The sequence below is a fragment of the Bradysia coprophila genome, chromosome II, assembly GCF_014529535.1.
Source record: "Bradysia coprophila strain Holo2 chromosome II, BU_Bcop_v1, whole genome shotgun sequence".
Lineage (NCBI taxonomy): Eukaryota > Metazoa > Arthropoda > Insecta > Diptera > Sciaridae > Bradysia > Bradysia coprophila.
The window spans coordinates 9,896,410-9,911,741 of NC_050735.1; the positions used below are offsets into that span (position 1 = coordinate 9,896,410).

The following is a 15,332-nucleotide window of genomic DNA, read 5'->3' on the forward strand; positions in this document are numbered from 1 at the left end:
CAACCCGATATGGAGACTCAATTTTTATAGAACTTTTCGGTTCAATAATTTTTTTATTCATTCTTGATCCCTGCGCCGTCATTGTGATGTTATTTAACAGTTGAATGAATCAAATATGATGTTGGACAATATAAATAAGAGAAATAATAAAAATTGTAGGTAATACAATTACAATTGTACGGAACGAAGTCCAGTTATTTATTTATGTTCTTGTTATCTGAATAAGTGGAAATATTTAAATGAAAAGTAGATTAAGTTAAACTTTGTTTATTTTGCTAAAACGTGACTATCGGACTGTACATCAATTGCATTCAGATTAACAATGATTGCTCACTTAAAATTGGTTGTAAATTAGGCTGAAGAGTTACTGAACTTAGATATTGAAATGAGATGTTTCGCACTTATTGAAGAAAGTAGATATTTGAGTATCAGATGGTGTAATTGACGTGCGTTCTAATTTTTTTAAGATTTTGTTAAGGCCAGTGAAATGGTTTAATCCATTGAGATTTTCCACCCGAGCTATAAAGCTACTACAAATATCGCGGAAGAATCGGAAGAAATTTTACTTAAATGTTATTGACTGAATCATCATCTGCTATCGATAGCAATGACAAAACAGACAATCACCTACAATTAATGGGATCTTATATAGTAAAATGTTTGTTGAAACGAATAAAGTAATAGACTTTCTGTCAAACACTAAAGTACATCTTGAACAAAAGAAGTAACAGATTTGATAAAAATGTGAAAAAAACATTTTTTTTAAATTATAGCAAATGGTCCGAACATTATTTCGACCTTCAACTTGTGATTTGGCCGCTATGATTTTGTGGTCTGTTTCTATAATGGAATTTGTATGAAAAGTTTACAACTGAAATTGAGCTGAACATAAACTTGTCTATGTGAGGGATTACGATTAGTGAATTTTTAGATTACTGCTTTGATCGGAAGTGTGTTGACTTAAGTACTATATGCAAAGCAGTATAATACAGGAGCGAATAGATGAAGAGTCTTAATGATACAAGAATAAAATACCAAATTTACATTTTCTATCAGAATATCCTACAAATTCTAAAAGCTTTGGTCATACCCGGCATAAAATTCAAAATTAATCGTTTATCTTCAGTCAAACCAAACCCATAATTTTCAAAGAACAAAAAATAAATGAAGTAAACGATAATGAAACTCATAAGTTTTTCGGTTTCGGTATTTTGTTCAACAATATCAAATTTCGAATTAAAATAATTTTCTTATTAAATATTTGATCAACATACATAACGAAAGCTGTACATCAGAACGAGATATACTGCTGGTGTAAACAATGAATATATGACCATCTTCACACTTGTACTTTCATCATAATAAAACGACACAGACTTTATAGCGCAGACACACTACACTTGAAAACATATATTACAAATTTGATTACATTGTGGCCAATACAAACAAACAACGAAATTTATTGTGTTGGGTTTTTGTTGTATACAAAAACATGCCCAAACTTCAATGTGGCACACCATAAGTACAAATATTTGACAAATGACATGACCATGTGTCTCTTTTTTTTTTAAATAATATTAGAGATTAGAGCAGTTAATACGGCAACGATTCATTTTATCATTCTTATAAATTTTGGTTGAATGGTGGAATACAATTTCTCAGGTAAAATAATTTACATTCAAGAAAAAGTAATTATGTCGTGGTATGATGATACCGACGATCATTAATAAATGTTTTTCGGAAATAGAAAGAAAATAGAGGAATTTTACATTGATGTAGATTGAATGGAAAGAATATAAGACGAACTCCATAAGTATCATTGTTTGTATGTTACACGAGTATGAAGTCGCCTTCTAGCTATTTATAGCAATGTCAGAAGTACCCAAATATAGATTAAAATGAATGATCCATATTGTGCGATCGTTTTAAGCAACATACCATAGGGAAAGTGAAGAAATCCATGAACAAATATTGAAATATGAATTTTTAATAAATGAATTTAACATTATGTTACTGACGGTTATGGAAGAAAAATGTTGCAACGTTTGTGTTAAGGTGAGAAAAATTGATGTTTAAGAAAAAAAAAGAAGAAGAAAAAGAAATGGAAATTTTTACCATTAATATTCATGCTATTCTTCGTTCCATTCGTGATAAATTCATTGTTGATTTATTTACCACATGCACGAAACAATTATAAAATATTGTAGCAGATTTGGTAGGTATTTCAACAATTCTGTTACATTTTGCCGTTAGCAAAGCAGCTCTCTGAGAGCTGTTGCGACTGGTAAAATCGATTTTCTGCCAGCCCCGAGCATAGAGTTTGCTTGTAGGAAAGCAGACCACAGAACCCGATCGCCCACTACAGTCAGTCCGAGTCTGAGTTACACATGTAAACATTCTAGTATTAGAGTCCGTAGCAATCTGGGATACAAGTGAAACAAGAATAGACCGGCTATATCCCAGTGAGGTTTTTTTTCTTTATCTCAATTTTCGTAATTCTGGAGCTACCAACTAGCAAGTACGTGAGTTATAAATGGGTAAGCAGAAAGAATAGTTTCATCAGTCGATATCCATCTGTTGAATAGTAAACATCTCCACCAACTTTCTATCAGTTTCGTAGTAAATTAGTATTTAACTACCAATTTGGTAGTCAACCGCCAAATTATCGAATTATAACAGTCGAATGCTCAAAATTATCTCTACCACCTTTCTATCAGCATGGTAGTCAGCTACCAGTTTGGTAGTCAACTACCAAAAAATTCAAGCTTTAAATAGGCAAGCAGATAGAATGATTTCGTCAGTCGATACACAGTTACTCAAATAGTAAACATCTCTGCTGAAAACTACGTTTGGTAGTCAATTATAATATTGGTAGTCAGCTACCAACTACTAAATTTTCGAATTGCAATGTTAACTGTTATCAGATAACAAATAATTATTATTTGCCTGGTGTTGATTTTGCTCATAGTGGCTTTGCAATTTTGAATGTCAATGCTGTGCAACTACCAACTAACAAAACTAACGACTACCAAATTTTCGATTTATAAATATAATTAATGATTTGTTGCCAGACACCTGGACAGACAGATGGACAGATGAAGTGTCCACAATAGGGTAATTTTTCTAGAGAAAAAAAGACCTAGAAAATATCTCGCTCCGCTCGTAGGGAAAATTTGAGCTAGTGCGGAAAAAAACAACATTTAAAAACTTGGTGCTCATGGTGCTTTCTGTGAACCAAGTGTTCAAATAAACACAAATATCAAATTTCCTATAAATCATCTATCTTTAATCTACAACCACGACAATAATAACCACTGAGCTCTGCTTATGCTCTGCTCTGCATGTTATAACCATTGAAGTAAAAGATTTTGCGTCAAAATACTTTCGAACAAAAGAAGTAATAGATTCAGTCTAATTATGAACTGATTCACTTGCCGGTTGCCGTTTACTAAACAATGTTCACCTGTTCCACGTTATTATCCAATTGTAATAATGTCTAAGCAATGGGTGTACTGATCGAATTGATGAAGATAACTAAACGCCTCGGTTTTTTATTTCTTACTTTCATGTCGCTAATGTAAACAATTTGCTAGAAGCCTTTTAACTTACACCTAAACAGAGTATTTTATTAAATAAACAACGGCACTATATCGACATATATGCAATGGAATATGTGCACCACAAAACACAATGAAGAGAAAGAAAAAACGAATGATATAATAACCGTGCATAGCGGTTTGATCGGTTTGGGAGTGTTTTGTAATACGAATTAAGAAAACCATATACACGAAGAAAACAACAGCGGTTGTTGCATTGCAAAAATAAATATTACTGAGAAGAAGAAGAATCGTCGTTGTGGTAATTGATTTCTGAAATAATAAGAAATGATTTTTGATAATGCATTTGTTGAGTGCAATGTTGTTGTTCGATCATTGTTTTTTTCGTCTGCAATTCGTCTCCGTCGAGCGTTGCTACAATAAAACTTTGAACGAAATGTAGTCAATTTAGAAAGACCCATTATATACGATATATTGGAGTAAATGTTATTGAATAAACAAATTTTTATTTAAAATGTTTATGTTGGCGCACAACGATATAATGTTAGTTCATGTATAATATGAATTAAATGCTTCACAACAAAAAGCGCGCTTTGGAAATAATAAAATTTAAATTTATGGCCTTTTCACTTTATTATTCCCTTGACTGAAAGTCAGGGTCTTACGCCAGAAAATACCGAAAAATGTCTGTAACCATACATGTACACTTTGATTGAAAATGTATGAAATGTTATGAAAAACGTTAATGTCTGTAACCGTTTTTTTCTTGTGGGCAGGATAACTCGAGTAATTCTTAACCAATTTCAACAATTTTTTTTTTAATCGATGTGGAATTAAATTCTCGAGGCTAAGTTCGAAGATGAGCCATGTGGGATTAAGAATCTGGAAGTTATTCCAGAAAAACCTGATTTTACACTGTTGATAACTTCTCTATTAAATACGATACGATTACTTTGATGAAATTTGATTTTTTTTGGATGTGTGTGTAAATCATGTGAATTTGTTTTCGCCAAAGATTGATATTAGAATTTATGGTAGACTATCAACTTGATAGTTGACTATCAACTTGTGAAATGTTATGAAAAACGTTAAATGTCTGTAACCGTTTTTTCTTGTGGGCAGGATAACTCGAGTAATTCTTAACCAATTTCAACAATTTTTTTTTTATCGATGTGGAATTAAATTGTCGAGGCTAAGTTCGAAGATGAGCCATGTGGGATTAAGAATCTGGAAGTTATTCCAGGAAAACCTGATTTTACACTGTTGATAATTTCTCTATTAAATACGATACGATTGCTTTGGTGAAATTTGATTTTTTTAGGGTGTGTGTAAATCATTTGAATTTGTTTTCGCCAACGAATTATATTAGAATTGATGGTATACAATCAACTTGATAATTGACTATCAAATTTGACAGTTGACTATCAACTTGCTTGATAGTTGACTATCAAATTCGACAGTTGACTATCAAATTTGATAGTTGGCTATTTGAATATCAATTATGAATTTATGTATAAAAAGAACGCATTAGCTATGTCTTTTGTCACTCCAGAATCATCTTATAAAGAGTACACATCGATCTAATGATCTATGATCTAATACAATTATCAAAAATTAAAAAGTATCACATTTTTGTTTTATGTGTGTTTTACCTATTGAAAACGAAAATGTGATACTTTTTAATTTTTGATAATTGTATGAAATGTGAAGAAAAACGTAATTGTTTGTAACCTATTTTTTTTTTGTCACCACGATAACTTGAGTAATTCATAACCGATTTTGATGATTTTTTTTTAATCGACGAGGAATGGGATTCCTGAGGCTAAGTTCGACGATAAGCTATGTGTGATCAACGCTTCGGAAGTTATGCCAAAAAATAGAAATGTAATAAATGAACAATATAGTTGATTTTCCATAATTGGTATTTGATAATTGCTATTTTATATTTTATTAATTAACAAGCAGCATATACCTAAAATTACATATACACTACAGTGAGTATATAGTATTACAAAAGTCAAGCAATTCTAACATTAGACAACTTCGACGAGTTACGGTATCGTAATGCAATATTAGACAGCTCGGACGAGCGATAAGTTTGATATTAGATCAAACCTAATATTGGACAACTCTGACGAGTGTGAAGTTTGCGGCCCGAGCGAAGCGAGGGTCGTAATTCACACGAGTTGCAGTATCGTATTGCAATATTAGACAGCTCGGACGAACGTTAAGTTTGCGGCCAAAGCAAACCAAACATTAGACAACTACGACGACTGAAGTTTGCGGAGCGAAGCCTGGGTTGTAATTCACACGAGTTGCGGTATCGTATTGCAATATTAGACAGCTCGGACGAGCGAGAAGTTTGCGATTAGACTAAAACTTATTATTAGACAACTCTGACGAGTGTGAAGTTTGCGGCCCGAGCGAAGCGAGTGTCGTAATTCACAAGAGTTGCAGTGTCGTATTGCAATATTAGACAGCTCGGACGAGCGATAAGTTTGCGGCCAAAGCAAACCAAACATTAGACAACTACGACGACTAAAGTTTGTGGAGCGAAGCGAGGGTTGTAATTCACACGAGCTGCGGTTATTCCCTTGACTGAAAGTCAGGGTCTTACACCAGAAAATACCGAAATATGTGGGTAACAAAAAAGTTTACTGTGCTTGAAAATGTATGAAATGGCATGAAAAACGTTTAATCTGGGTAACAAAAAATCGTTCAAGGCACGATTTTTTTTTAAATATGTGGAAGTAAAATACCAACGCTAAGTTCGAAGATGGGCTATGTGGGACGAAGGATCTGGAAGCTATGCCATAAAAACAGGATTTTACACTGTTGATTATAGCCTCAATCGAAAAAGATTACTTTGATGAAATTTGAATTTGTTGCGTAGTGTGTGTAAATCGTATAAGTATGTTTTCGATGATGTGCATGAAACAAATAGGAAGAAAAATTTCGTCAGTACATGCCCAGCCTCTAACCGGTAAACATCTCTTGTTAGTGAACTGCTAACAACTTGATAGTTGACTAACAAATTTGATAGTTGACTAACAAATCTGATAGTTGACTAACAAATCTGATAGTTGACTAACAAATCTGATAGTTGACTAACAAAAATCCGTCTACTAAATACCAAAGAAAGATGTTTTTACTGTCTTACGGCAGAAAAATGCCTGCTTTCAAATGAAATGTGGTACATGTCGCGAGAAGGCGTTTTGTTCGTTCCTAGGGAATTCATCCTTCTACGAAATGTAATGAGAAGGCGTTTTGTTCGTTCCCAGGGAATTCATCCTTCTACGAAATGGGTTTTTTTTAAATTTTTTACCAAAGTGAAAAGGCCTCTCATCGTTCCATATTCGTTAAACTTCGCATCTACTCTGATTCAATTCGACAAAATGGCAATCAAACAGAATAATACATAGCTCATACGAGTTTGATTGGTTGATTGAAAATCTTGCTGCAAATTTATAAGAAACATAAGAACTCAAAGATCATTCGGTCTTACGTTCAAAGATTTTTTGAAGAATTTTGTTGTAATGTATAGAGTAATCGATATATTAATGTTCTAAATTTGACAATTTTTTTAGGAATACAGCATATGTAAAAATAAATTAGGATCAAATGTAGGCATTTGTATCAGTGATGCTTCGGAAGTTCAACAATGAAAATGATCAAAAAGATATTGAAAAAAATTATCAGTCAAGGGACCTGACCCGCCCAAAAGGTGGGACCTAGTTAAAACAAACGTATGCAGTTCGAGAGATGCATTTTGTGAATGAAAACGTATGGATGTATATACATATGGAAAATGGGAGGATTAATTGGCTGTAACCCATTATAAATCATGTTTTGTTTACTATTTTCAAATCAAATGTTTTGTATGTTTGCTGTTGCTGTGTTTTTCTTTTCTTTCCATCGGGAAAATGCAATAAAATTAAATATTTTAATTGATATTGATTGGACATGACGTGAGAGATAGTTTTCTTTCTTTCAGTATTCATGTGTGCGCAAAACTTCAGCGGAAATTAATATCAATAATACGCAAAGCTGTCCATAGATCATGCATGTATAGTCTGCTAAGCCATACCTTGTTATTACAGAATATTTATTCGAAGAATTCCGTTTACATTTTGGACATTTTTCCGGTTGAAACATATTCAGAAAGGAAGTGTAACACGAAACTATCCGAAAATATAATGATAGTCTCTTCCCGTCTCTTTTTAATGAATCAACGAGGGTGAACTGAAAGAAAAATAACGGAGAAAAGAACAAACGAAACGACGGATGATTCATTTTTTGTTTAGTTCATGGAATCACTGTTGTTTCGGTTCAGCGTTAATTGAACGGCTGGCGTGGCAATACTAACACATTTTATTGGTCGGTCTGTTCGACTCAATACAGCAGTTTTATATTCGGAACTAACATATTGCACCTTGAGAAAATGATAAAGTTAAGCAAAACGAAAGTGATACTACGCCCGTCGCCCACATTAGTAATTAAAGTCGACAATAAAAATGAAACTCTTAAAAGGGAATTCGATTCGAAATTGTAAATAAAATTGAAGAAAAAAAAAACGACGACCCGACACCAGTATGCCAGTCTCATTAAATTTTCAATTAATTTTTTTCTTCCGTCAATTGTAGATTTATAACTCTCGAGTGCAGTTTCGTTGTAATAGAATACTGCGACTGAAATACACTCAAGTTCATGACTATAACAACATTGGCCACTTTTGTTTTTTTCACAAAGAAAACGAAGAAAACTAATCAGCAAATTAATTTTAAAATCATCAACTGGCGGACATAGAAAATACGGTTAACATAGCACTAAGAATGGATGTTTTGAAGTAAATTTGTGGTTTCAGACTTTCCCACAATGTTTCTCATTTTTTTGGTCTGCAGATGCAACACAATATCATTGTCGGTTTCACTGTGTTATTCATTTTGAATGAATCAATTTGTTATATTTCAATTAGGTCGTAAAGATTCTATAAGCTTTGTGTGTGGGGCATGGACTACTTTTAATAGAGCTGTCGATCATCTTTAATCAGACTACCTATTAGGAAGAGTCGCTTATCAGAACGCTATTCGAAGCCTATGCCATATTTTTGCACTATCAACGACGAAATATTATGGTACCTCAGTCGACTCCAGGTTCTAACAGAACGAGGTTAGACACCTACGAAGACAGTCAGCAGCAAATTTTTAACGGTTCAGTGGATTTTTTCCAAATAAATGTTTTAGAGCGATGGATGTTCCACTTTCGTGAAGGACTAAGAGGATCTTTCTAACCTGTTCTGTCAAAGCCTAGAGTCAACTTAGTATATATAGAGTCAAATTGCTGTTAAAATGATGGCAATGACTCCAAATGATGAATATAAAATGAGGAAAAAAATTAATTGCTAGGCCTGTCGTGTCTGACAAGCTGAAATTTCTAAAATATGACTTGTCCTGAAGTCTTTTAATAAAAATTTTCTTTTCTAATTTCATTTGGCACCTTTGGCACCCATAAGGGTTCATGAAAAGAATTGTCTTAAGATCACGCTCGGTCCCAGCATTCAAAAACATACGTGCCAGAGCAAACATTTTTCTTCTATTGTAACAACATGAGTCATGATGACCCAGGTTTCAAACTCTAATCCTTTGATCGACACATTGTGATATGCACGCGGGTACTCGGTCTTTGTTGAAAGTTAATCAAACACTCGTCACTCTCATTCAAATAGTTACTTTCATTCAATTAAGCTGAACCAGTAGTACCGTAAAACCACAACAATATCACAATTTTATGAATATTAATTTCAATAATTACTTAATTTTCAAAGAGATTTTGATCAATGGATGCAGACGCATAAGAAGAAATTATCTGCGAAACTACAAAGAAAATTCAATGAACCACACATATATACATTTCTCTAAGCGGTTAAGACAGTTATTCGTTGGATTTCCGCTACTTATCAAATTTGTAAATCTTCGAGAGAATAAAAAAGACGCTTAAAACGACCGTAACCACATAACGAATATATCAAAATGTAGCCACCACGCACCAGATCATGCACATTATAGTATTTATCCAGTAAAAGCATCCACAGCAAATGAATCAAGAAATCTTGAATCTGAAGATTTTATCGGAACAAATTTTAATATTATCGTTGCAAATAAACGTCTAAAGCACGTGAAAATATATTATTTCAGCTTCATCATTGGCTATTTTATGCGCTTACAGTCATAATATGCGCAACTATATTATAACTAAATGGAAAGAGATTAATTAGATTACGGGCAATAAAATATGTGTGTGCGGAGAGTTTATATTTATATTGTGCAACATAATATAACGAAATGTAAACGAGGATCATATTTATTATGCACAACACTGGCCGTACCGCTGAGTCCGATGTTGTATATATTTCTATTTTGCACAAAACAATCCCACAATCAGTCTGTTATGTGTCTACTACTCCTCACTCTCTTTCGGAGTAACATTCATTTAACAATTGCAATGCGTAAATTAACTGCAAATGTGCACACAAACATACAGGGAAAAATGTCGGAAATTCAAAGCCTAAAATTAAGATTTATAGCCAAATACAAAATCAAATAATAATCAAAAGCCGGCTGGATGTTTAAGATTTATCACGTGCGTAGGACTTATATTAAACGATCATGATGATGACAATCGCTTTCTCTGAAATGCTTTTCTTTTGATAATTTATTTGTACGACTTGGGATTTGATTGAATCTATCAAAATAGAATGTTATGTGCTGGTTTGTAGCGTGGATATGCACACGCTTTGAACGGTTTTTTTTACGTGTTAATTGGTGAAAAGTATTAAAGGATTTAGCGCTTAATTTGTGATCAAATAACTGGAGGCTTTTGTACAAATTATGGTGGAGACATTTATTTTTGAATTTTATTAGGTTTTCGGTCATTATTTTGTATGAAGAATTAAAGACAAAGACATTCGAGAACCAAGAAGAGACCCGTTCATAACGCAATCAACGCCATGTCAAGTCAGCGGGCGAGTCGATATTTTTATTTTCTTGTACATCAGAAGTGGTTGTTATAGGTTTGTTTTCGTAGAACTTTCGTCTGTCTCGTCAGAATGTTAGGAAGGACTGTCATGAGTTACATGAAAAGTTCTTAGTTTTGAATTTTTGAGACAGAAAACTTAGTCAAAGAAATTTAGCTCAAATATTCGAATTTTGAACCGATTGACTCGCACCATTTTCTTTAGAGAGTGGGATTCTTTTGTAGAACATACTCTTGAAATCAGACGCATTTTCCATTGTACTTTTTTATATGTGCCTAGATTGGTATTGGTCCCAAGAACCTAAAACCACTTTCAAAAAAATTCTTCGAAGCTTGTGTGGCTGGTGGGAGGTGATCGAAAACTGAAAACATGGACTTTTCTTACAGAAATTTCGCCAGGTACACGAGCCGTACAGGGTCGTGTGGGGTGTCATTAGAAAGGTAATTGCATGTACTTTCGGGACAAATAGGGTCTTGTTAGGTTTAAAATTCATCCACACTGAGATATGTACAGTTGAAGTTTTCAACCGAAAAAAGACTGAAAACTCACACTTTTCATACAGAAATTTCTCGAGGTACACGAAACGTACATGGTCGTGTGGGGTGTCATATGAAAGGTAATTGCATGTACTTTCAGGAGAAGTAGAGCTTACGGTGGAATTGTTTATGCGACCGTTGGATGTCCCTAAGGAGACACAAACCGATGTGTTGAGTGATTCAAGTTCAAAAGCAAGTACTGAGGACATGCACGACATGCACTGACACATAGGTGCAAAAATCTCGAGTGGCGGCCATTGCTGTTTCGGCAGTAGCAACCACTGTGATTCATCTCCTTGTAAAGACAATTTCGATCGTTACGATGCTCATACCATTTAGCTCAATAAACGGATTTCGTAGAATTGGGCCTAGCCTATGTGAAATCTGATTATGATAGGAGTGACCTAACGAGAATAGATCCAGTACATATCAAATCCGACACACATTGTAGAAAATCGGAATTTGATTCAAAATGAAGCCATTATTGTCAGACAATGCAATAACCGACTATATAGCATAGCTCAGTTTTCCACAACAGAACCAAATTTCTTTTTTCAACAGAAAATTATTTCAATTCTGACACCATGAATTGCATGGGACTGCCTAGCCTATTATTATTTATCGCGCGCTGCTGCTGATAGTGAAACCTGAACTGTATTTCAAGTAAAACTAGGCGAGAAATCAGTCAAAATTTTCTCACATTTTTACCGTCCAACTGGTGTCATTTGGTTGGCTAACTACAATTTGATTTTACTTATCTCTTACATGAGTCACCAATGTGCGCAGACATTTATACGTTACCTGTCTGCATGTTATCTGGGTCTACTATTTTTCTCACTTCGATGTGAAACTCGTTCCAAATCATTGTCGACTGAATCGACACCGGTGCTCTAGTCTAAATGCATTGTGAGTTATTTCGCATATTTAAAGCGTAAAATACAAATCAGAACCAAGCCTACAGCAGTCCGAATAACATTGTTAAAATTCCGATTTCGTTACAAAATCCACAAGCAAGAGTAGCGCGGAGAAAAAAATATTTTTGAAATGAAAATGAAACGAATTTTCTGCATCAATTAGAAATTTCCTTTTGCTTTTTATCGATCTACTGCAACGTTCATATTATACACAACGGCGACCTTATTTCCTTCCTCTGAAATATTAATCAATGTTAGGAGGGCACAAACTGAATCTTCACATGATTTACACTCTATCAATGTTTCCTATTTCGATGGTGATGCTTGATAGCCATAGTAAAAAAATGAATTTATTGTGTACAATGTTGTATTGGATCGCGAGGCTGTTGTATATCGCGTTTCAACGAAAAGTCACTTCGTGGAAAGGTGAATCTGGTCGAGTGATGAATTATTCATGAAATTCAGAAATTAATTATTGTTATTAAAATAATGGATAAATTGAGACTCTCTCGGCTCTGGGTGTACTTGTGCTCGCAAATAAATTTCTATTCTTTCGGGTTTGTAAATGTGTAACAGTAAGCGCACATAGCAAAAAGAATGTGAATAAAAAAGCTGAGATAAAAGTCTCGTTTATTTAACAACAACAACAATCGGATGAAAGGTTTCTTTTATAGATTCGCGTTACGTTTTTTCCGTTGTTTTACGGTTAATAAATGAAATGGACAGACCTGCCTGATTGACGTTACTGATAACGCAACAGAAATGTTTTAATTAAAATTTCGTTTAAAAATGAAATGTGCTGGTGATGACAGCCATCTGCGAATTATGGTTTACGATGATGTGTATACCCTACCCAGCTCATATAGACTTCAGTTAAATGTACATTTTGACTGGATGTTCAACTTTTATCTGTACCAAAGGTTAAAGAGCGATTTTCAGTTAGCGTATCACTGCTCTCACTCTACGGTCTACAAATAATGTGAGTTTCGCTTGTTTATGTCGAATTGTAACTGGTACAATCGAAGCTGGATAAATCAACTAGCACTCACAAGTAGATCAGATGTGAAACCTATATTGTGGCGCGAAGGATTTTAGTCAAAAGTTATCTTAACACAGCAACCATTCAAATTCAATATTCGAGCCTCGTCTCACGCTTTAACTAGGGTCTGTTGACAACTATGTCATCTCATTTGGAAGTGTCAGCTTTCGGCACTGTGGGTGAATTCTACTGTCCAAGTTTGTCCATTGTCAAACCGAAATGTAAAAAATTACCAGCGCTGCCACTTCCAAATGCTGAAATCTTGTCGTAGCCTCAAGAACCACAAGCCTAGAAATGGATTGCTACTTGTCAATGAAAAGTGAAATCAGCTCAAAGTCTCGTTAAGTGGAGCTCTAAAATTGAAGAGGAAGGAACGAGAAAATACTTTTTCCATGCACCGTCCTACAATGGTTATCGTCAATTATTTCACCATAGAGATGGGAAACTTGGTCACAGTGTAGATTGTGTGGATATTCAATCTGTGCCATTGTCGATGAATTAGAGGAGAATGGACGAACATTAATGACGTCAAGTTGGACGAAGAAGAAAATGGAAACTTTTAATTGAAAGAAAATTCGTTTTCATTTGCTTTACTGTCCCATCTTCCCGTTGTTGTGTATGGAGTAGTTAAGTTAAGAAATAATTGATTTTTAAACTTTCACTTTACCGTAATTACATTTTGCCTAACTTCATCCCGAGGGATTCTTTTCAAAAACGACCTGCTGAAATCGGACGTATTTTCCAGTGGACTTTTTTATATGTTTGGCCTAGAAGGGTATTCGACCCTAGAAGCCAAAACCACTTTCAAAAAAATTCTTCGAAGATTGTGTGGCGGAAGGTTATCAAAAACCGAAAACTTTTCTTACAAAAATCTCTCCATTTACACTTCAGTGTCGTGTGGGCTCTCATTAGAAAGGTAATCACATGTACTATTGAGCCGGATAGGGACTTATTAGACTGAAACATGTGCAGTTAAAGTTTTCAACCGAAAAAGACTGACAACTTACAATGTTCTTACATAAGTTTCTCGAGGTACACGAGATGTACATGGACGTGTGGGATGTCATTGGAAAGGTAATTTTACGTACTTTCGGGTCTTACTTCTATTTCATCGTAGATGCATCCAGACCACATAAGACCATATTTGGCCCAAAAGCACATAACATTATTTTTCAAATGATACCCCACACGACCATGTTCGTTTTGTATACCTCGAGAAATTTCTGTAAGAACAGTGCAAGTTTTCGGTTTTTGATGACCTTTAGCTAGCCACACAAGCTTCGAAGATTTTTTTTTTTTTGAAAGTAGTGTTGGTTTCTAGGGTCGAAGTCCTTTCTAGGTACATATAGGAAATTCCATTGGTAAATTCATCCTATTTCGAAAGGCTGTTTTTCAAAAGAATCAATCCCCGTAATTATGAATGCCTGTTCAGTTTCTTTCAGACAAGGCCAAACATTTTTTTGAACCCTCTGATGGGAATTTGAGTCATGTCAATACTAATTTTATTTATTAGATCGATTTCATGTGGTGCAAAGTTTCTTCTCGGAAGTGAATGATAGCTGTACAAACAAGAGGGAAATGTATACAGCGAGATCACTTTAACGTTTTTGGTTACCGGGAAATTTTGACTCGGATACCAGAAAGAAAATATTTTTTACAAGCCCGCCCGCCATGAACCACTGATGGCTCATATTTGTATGAATACATGTTGTCTTCTACATTTTTTACATTTGCACAAAAATGAGCCATCAAAGCTTTCAAAGCTAAAAAAAAGTTAAAAAAGAATGTCTCGGCCAAAAATATGTCACTAAGTTCGATGGGTCTGGTGTCAAAACATTGAAATTGTTCAATGCTCAATGCACATTTAATAGTGCCTTATGTGTTGCAGATTTTAAACTTGTGTTTTGTTCATTTCCTAGATACATATTTAGCAAATCGCCTTCCATTCGTTCACATTTCTAGAACAGACCAATAAAATTCAATTTAAAAATCGTTACGATCCACACTTCCCAGGTCACTTCCCAATAGTATCACAAAGCGTTTTGAAAATATTTTATTGACCATCACAAAAGACAGTATACAGGTTTTTCATTAAACACATAACCTTGACGCTGGATTATGGTTACACAAATAGCGAATTAAAATGCAAATTTGCCAGGTGATATAACAGCCGAATTTAGTATAATACCGACTTTGGAGAATGAGATAAAATCTCAAATTATTTTTGAAATATTGTTTCAAGCAAACAAACTT

General features: G+C 34.3%; 1 protein-coding gene across 2 annotated transcripts in view; it reads right to left on the reverse strand.

The window, feature by feature from the left end:
* Window positions 1–15,332, reverse strand: part of LOC119071504 — a 181,986-nt gene that overhangs the window by 165,894 nt on the left and 760 nt on the right. The window lies entirely within an intron of this gene.